Raw genomic sequence first — 7,719 nt, 5'->3', positions numbered from 1 at the left:
GATCCAGAAGGAGATTGGGAGAATGTCATATGGTCAGATGAAACCAAAATATAACTTTTTGGTAAAAACTCAACTCGTGTTTGGAGGACAAAGAATGCTGAGTTGCATCCAAAGAACACCATACCTACTGTGAAGCATGGGGGTTGAAACATCATGCTTTGGGGTTTTTCTGCAAAGGGACCAGGACGACTGATCTGTGTAAAGGAAAGAATGAATGGGGCCATGTATCGTGAGATTTTGAATGAAAACCTCCTTCCATCAGCAAGGGCATTGAAGATGAAACGTGGCTGGGTCTTTCAGCATGACAATGATCCCAAACACACCGCCCGGGCAACGAAAGAGTGGCTTCGTAAGAAGCATTTCAAGGTCCTGGAGTGGCCTAGCCAGTCTCCAGATCTCAACCCCATAGAAAATCTTTGGAGGGAGTTGAAAGCCCGTGTTGCCCAGCTACAGCCCCAAAACATCACTGCTCTAGAGGAGATCTGCATGGAGGAATGGGCCAAAATACCAGCAACAGTGTGTGAAAACCTTGTGAAGACTTACAGAAAACGTTTGACCTCTGTCATTGCCAACAAAGGGTATATAACAAAGTATTGAGAAACTTTTGTTCTTGACCAAATACTTATTTTCCACCATAATTTGCAAATAAATTGATTAAAAGTCCTACAATGTGATTCTCTAGATTTTTTTTCTCATTTTGTCTGTCATAGTTGAAGGGTACCTATGATGAAAATTACAGGCCTCTCTCATCTTTTTAAGTGGGAGAACTTGCACAATTAGTGGCTGACTAAATACTTTTTTTGGCCCACTTTATGTACATGTAGGTAGAGAGTTAAAGTGACGATGCATAGATGATAACAACAGAGAGTTGAAAGGGAGGGGGGGTATGAAAATAGTCTGAGTAGCCATTTGATTAGGTGTTCAGGAGTCTTATGGCTTTGGGGTAGAAGCTGTTTCGAAGCCTCTTGGACCTAGACTTGGCGCTCCGGTACTGCTTGCCGTGCGGTAGCAGAGAGAACAGTCTATGACTAGGGTGGCTGAAGTCTTTGACAATTTTTAGGGACTTCCTTGGACACTGCCTGGTATAGAGGTCCTGGACGGCAGGAAGCTTGGCTCCAGTGATGTACTGGGCCGTTCGCACTACCCTCTGTAGTGCCTTGCGGTCGGAGCCTGAGAAGTTGCCATACCAGGCAGTGATGCAACCATCATGCTTTGGGATTTTTCTGTAAAGGGACCAGGACGACTGATCCGTGTAAAGGAAAGAATGAATGGGGCCATGTATCGTGAGATTTTGAGTGAAAAGCTCCTTCCATCTGCTCTCGATGGTTCGGCTGTAGAACCTTTAGAGAATCTGAGGACCCATGCCAAATCTTTTCAGTCTCTTGAGGGGGAATAGGTTTTGTCGAGCCCTCTTCACGACTGTCTTGGTGTGCTTGGACCATGTTAGTTTGTTGATGATGTGCACACCAAGGAACTTGAAGCTCTCAACCTGCTCCACTGCAGCCTTGTCGATGAGAATGGGACGTGCTCGGTCCTCTTTTTCCTGTAGTCCACAATCATCTCTTTTGTCATCATCACGTTGAGGGGGCGGTTGTTTTCCTGGCACCACACGGCCAGGTCTCTGGCCTCCAGGTCTCTGATTGATGAGCTTTGAGGGCACTATGGTGTTGAACGCTGAGCTGTAGTCAATGACTAGCATTCTCACATAGGTGTTCCTTTTGTCCAGGTGGGAAAGGGCAGTGTGGAGTGCAATAGAGATTGCATCATCTGTGGATCTGTTGGGGCGGTATGCAAATTGGAGTGGGTCTAGGGTTTCTGGGATAATGGTGTTGATGTGAGTCATGACCAGCCTTTCAAAGCACTTCATGGCTACAGACGTGAGTGCTACAGATCGGTAGTTGTTTAGGCAGTTTACCTTATTGTTCTTGGGCACAGGCACTACGATGGTCTGCTTAAAACATGCTGGTATTACAGACTCGGACAGGGAGAGGTTGAAAATGTCAGTGAAGACACTTGCCAGTTGGTCAGCGCATGCTTGCAGTACACGTCCTGGTAATCTGTCTGGCCCTTCGGCCTTGTGAATGTTGACCTGTTTAAAGGTCTTACTCACATCGGCTTGATCACAAAATCTTTCAGAACAGCTGGTGTTCTCATACATGTTTCAATGTTATTTGCCTCAAAGCGAGCATAGAAGTAGTTTAGCTCATCTGGTAGGTTTGTGTCACTGGGCAGCTCACGGTTGTGTTTCCCTTTGTAATGTGTAATGGTTTGCAAACCCCTGTGACACCCCTGTTTTGCTAGCACAGACTGGCAAAGCATCAATACAGGGCTACACCGGTGTAGTACGATTCGATTTTAGTCCTGTATTGACGCTTTGCCTGTTTGATGGTTCGTCGGAGGGCATAGCAGGATTTCTTATAAGCTTCCGGGTTAGAGTCCCGCACCTTGAAAGCGGCAGCTCTAGCCTTTAGCTCAGTGCGGATGTTGCCTGTAATCCATGGCTTCTGGTTGGGTTATGTACGTAAGGTGGTCCAGAGTTTTTTTCCCCCTCTGGTTGCACATTTAACATGCTGATAGAAATTTGGGAAAATGTATTTAAGTTTCCCTGCATTAAAGTCCCCGGCTACTAGGAGCGCCGTCGTTTTCTTGTTTGATTATGGCGGAATACAGCTCATTCAATGCTGTCTTAGTGCCAGCCTCTGACTGTGGTGGTATGTAAAACAGCTATGAAAAATACAGATGAAAACTCTAGGTAGGTAGTGTGGTCTACTGTTTATCATGAGATACTCTTCCTCGGGCCAGCAATAGCTCGAGACATCCTTAGATATCGTGCACCAGCTGTTATTTACAGAAATACATAGTCCGCCGCCCCCTTGTCTTACCAGACAACTTGAAAACTTGAAAACATCCGGGTTGGACATTAAATGGAATCAGGTTATGAGCTTAAACTTCAAAATAAAAGTCCAAGTTTGACGGAATATAAATGTGAATGAAAATGTAATCATGCATTTAGAATAAAGTTGCCACAAATATAATTCTTCAAAAGTACAAAAATGACAACACAAAAATTGACTATGCAAACATTTTGGTACATTATTTAAAGTTAAACCAGTAGACTACTTAACAAATCAATGTGAATATTCATAACAGAAATAAATCAGTGAAATCAAAATGGTGTGCTATTTCTATTTCGCAGATTTTTTTCTGTTATGAATATTCACATTGATTTCTTTTTACATAACACTTACAGAGAATATAACAATGTTCTTGCATAAATGTAAATTTCCCAACAAAACATTCTTACATTAATGTACATTTCCCAAATTCACAATTTGCGTGTCCACATTTTTTTTGTGCAGTAATGTTCTTGAGGGCATGTCATAGTGGGGGTAAAATAAGTTACATTTGATGGTTTGTTCATTTCAATTGTTCAAGTTCTGGAAGTCAATCTGTCTATCATTCAATTCAAGATATTCAAGGAACAAATGGTTTGGGGCAGTAATTGTTACATAGCCAACAGACTAGAACATTTCTAATTATAGGCTATGAAACCTGGGAAGAGCACAGGTATTTTATCAAATGTGGTAGATAAAAGTATAAGAGCACTTAAAAGTGATCAATGAAAAAATAATCTAGTTTATTAAGAATTGCCTGTGTATTTCCTCTTAAGGATCGGACCCTTTTTTCCCCAATTTTTATGCCTTAAATGACATACCCAAATCTAACTTCCTGTAGCTCAGGACCTGAAGCAAGGATATGCATACGCTTGATACCATTTCAAAGGAAACACTTTGAAGTTTGTGGAAAAGTGAAATTAATGTAGGAGAATATAACACATTAGATCTGGTATAAGATAATATAAACAAAAAAACATGCATTTTCTATTTTTTTGTTTTGTTCCATATACTTTGAAATGCAAGAGAAAGACCATAATATAATATTGCAGTTTAGGCACAGTTTAGATTTTGGCCACTAGACGGCAGCAGTGTTTGTGCAAAGTTTCAGATTGATCCAGTGAAGCATTGCAATACTGGACAATATTTTGTATCAGGTCTGCCCAAATGTGCCGAATTGGTCAATTGATACATTTTAAAGTACATAACTATAGAGAACATACAACAATGATATGGTAATACAAAATGTAAGTTTACACACTCCTAGGAAAGTCATACATGATGGATCTTTAGTGTATACACTAACCTTCACACATCTAGATGGCCGGACGGGGTGGGTGTGGAGCCAGAGAAAGCAGGGGTTCAAACTGTAGAACCCAGTTACTACATTTTGAATATAAAAATGGATTTGATCAAACAAAACAGTGCTACATTTTATGTCTGGGACCCTCAGGATGACAAATCAGGGCAAGATTACAGAATGGAAGTACATTATTTACCTTCAGAGGTGAATGTATCAAACCAGTGGCCGTGATAAAGGTTTTTTGTTGTTGTGCACTCTCCTCAAACAATAGCATGGTCTTTTTTCACTGTAATAGCTACTGTAAATTGGACAGTGCAGCTACATTAACAAGAATTTACGCTTTCTGCTTTCTGGAAAGTTTGCTCTTACTTAAAACGTCATGCTATTCACATTAGAGTACGTTAGCATAACCGTCCCGGTATAGGGACACTGATCCCGTAGAGGATTTATACCACTTACGGTTAGTACCATCATTAATCCTCCCCCACTTAACATACTGCTAGACTAGTTGGGCCCAAGCTTGCTGTACAACATTAAATCCCATTCAGTCTGTCAACAAACAGGCCCAATAGCCATCATCACTGTTACAACGCATGTCTTGTATTCAAAACTCTAAATGGCCCCGCCCCACTTAGTACTCTTGTCAAACAGAAAACCCAAACCCTCTGCCACAGATCCACAAGGTCTGCCATGAGAGGTGACTGTATAGTTGTTAAGGGAATTTTTATCTATAATGACTAATTATGTATACATTTCAATCAGGATGTACTAATCAGAATACTATTATGTTACTGTATATGTACAAATCAGAATACTAAATGTTACTGTATATGTATGAATTTTCTTATCTGATCCCAGTACTGAAAATAATGTGTGTGAATGTGGTCAAGAGTTTAGTAACAATGACGGTCTGTTCCTTGGTACAAATGAATCAGACTGGCTAGAATGCTTATCTACACAAGAAAACCTTGACTCGTAAATTATATTAAATTGGTAGGGAGACGGATGTGGGAAGGCTTGAGACACAGCCTTTGTACTGGAACGGAGATGGCACGGGGTAGTGTTAGAACTAATGACGTCATTTTCAGTTTATAACCTGTGGTAACCTGTATTGTGGCAGTACTCTTGAATAAAGGCTGTTACTTGACATTAAGACCGGGCTCTGTCCATTCCTATAAAATAAGGGTCTTACAAATCCTTATGAATTGACAGAGTGTTTCATTTGAATTGGGAATTAAAACAGAGGAATTCAATTCCTTCAACAATAGTTCCCTTAAGGAAAAGCACATTTAGTCAATCTGCTTTCTCTGTGAGAGCTTCCCATGTCTGGAGCACACTGCCATCAGACACACACAATTGAAACCACTTATCACACCTCTACAAAAAAACATGAAGACATGGCTAAAGGCCAATCAAACTTGTGAAAACAATCCCTAGCTGTGTACTGCCACTTTCCATGTTATCTGTTGCCTGTTTCTTGTGAGGTATGGAAACACTTAGTTGATTTTATGGATTTTGTTGTGTTGCTTTTTGTGCTGTTGCTCTGTCTGCATGCTGCTTGTTCGATGTTGCTCTGTCTGCATGCTGCTTGTTCGATGTTGCTCTGCATGTGCTCACTGCTAATTGTTTGTATTGTTATTGGCATTGTTTTTCATAACCTGCCCAGGGACTGCAATAAAAAATGTGTCGGCTGGCTAAAACCGACACTTTAACTGAAACGTTGATTCATGTGCACTGTCCCTGTAAAGATAAAAATGAACTCAAACTCAAATGTAAAGCTGTTTGATTTGAGTAGAAAAGGCATACCAATTAATCCTGTATATACAGTTGAAGTCGGAAGTTTACATACTTAGGTTGGAGTCATTAAAACTTGTTTTCAACCACTCCACAAATTTCTTCTTAACAAACTATAGTTTTGGCAAGTCGATGAGGACATCTACTTTGTGCATGACACAAGTAATGTTTCCAACAATTGTTTACAGACAGATTGTTTCACTTATAATTCACTGTATCACAATTCAAGCGGGTCAGAAGTTGACATACACTAAGTTGACTGTGCCTTTAAACAGCTTGGAAAATTCCAGAAAATTATATCATGGCTTTAGACACTTCTGATAGGCTAATTGACATCATTTGAGTCAATTGGAGGTGTACCTGTGGATGTATTTCAAGGCCTACCTTCAAACTCAGTGCTTCTTTGCTTGACATCATGGGAAAATCAAAAGAAATCAGCCAAGACCTCAGAAAAAAATTGTAGACCTCCACAAGTCAGGTTCATCCTTGGGAGCAATTTCCAAACGCCTGAAGGTACCACGTTGATCTGTACAAACAATAGTACGCAAGTATAAACCCCATGGGACCACGCAGCCGTCATATCGCTCAGACAGGAGACGCATTCTGTCTCCTAGAGATGAACGTACTTTGGTGCAAAAAGTGCAAATCAATCCCAGAACAACAGAAAAGGACCTTGCGAAGATGTTGGAGGAAACAGGTACAAAAGTATCTATAGCCACAGTAAAACAAGTCCTATATCGACATAACCTAAAGGCCGCTCAGCAAGGAAGAAGCCACTGCTCCAAAACCACCATATAAAAAGCCAGACTGCGGTTTGCAATTGCACATGGGACAAAGATGGTACTTGTTGTCATGTTGTGCGGATGCGTGTTGTGGGGATGCTTTGCTGCAGGAGGGACTGGTGCACTTCACAAAATAGATGGCATCATGAGGTAGGACAATTATGTGGATATATTGAAGCAACATCAAGACATCAGTCAGGAAGTTAAAGCTTGGTCGCAAATGGGTCTTCCAAATGGACAATGACCCCAAGCACACTTCCAAAGGTGTGGCAAAATGGCTTAAGGACAACAAAGTCAAGGTATTGGAGTGGCCATCACAAAGCCCTGACCTCAATCCTATAGAAAATTTGTGGGCAGAACTGAAAAAGCGTGTGCGAGCAAGGAGGCCTACAAACCTGACTCAGTTTCACCGGATTTGTCAGGAGGAATGGGTCAAAATTCACCCAACTTATTGTGGGAAGCTTGTGGATGTAACGTTCGTCGTTGGAATGAGGTGAAGGGGAAGAGGACCAAAACGCAGCACGGTAAGTGTTCATCATATTTTTAATGGAACAACTGAACACTACACAATGAAAACGAAACAGTCCCATGTGGCACTAACACGGAAAATAAACACCCACTACTCAAAAGTGAAACCAGGCTACCTAAGTATGATTCTCAATCAGGGACAACGATTGACAGCTGCCTCTGATTGAGAACCATACCAGGCCGAACACAGCAATCCCAAATCATAGAAAAACGAACATAGACAACCCACCCAACTCACGCCCTGACCATACTAAAACTAAGACAATAAAAGAACTAAGGTCAGAACGTGACAGTGGAAGGCTACTTGAAACATTTGAACCAAGTTAAACAATTTAAAGGCAATGCTACCAAATACTAATTGAGTGTATGTCAACTTTGAAAAAAATGAAAGCTGAAATAAATCATTCTCTCTACTATT

This window comes from Oncorhynchus tshawytscha, linkage group LG31 (assembly GCF_018296145.1).
Source record: "Oncorhynchus tshawytscha isolate Ot180627B linkage group LG31, Otsh_v2.0, whole genome shotgun sequence".
Taxonomy (NCBI): domain Eukaryota; kingdom Metazoa; phylum Chordata; class Actinopteri; order Salmoniformes; family Salmonidae; genus Oncorhynchus; species Oncorhynchus tshawytscha.
Note: the sequence above shows the minus strand (reverse complement) of the source record.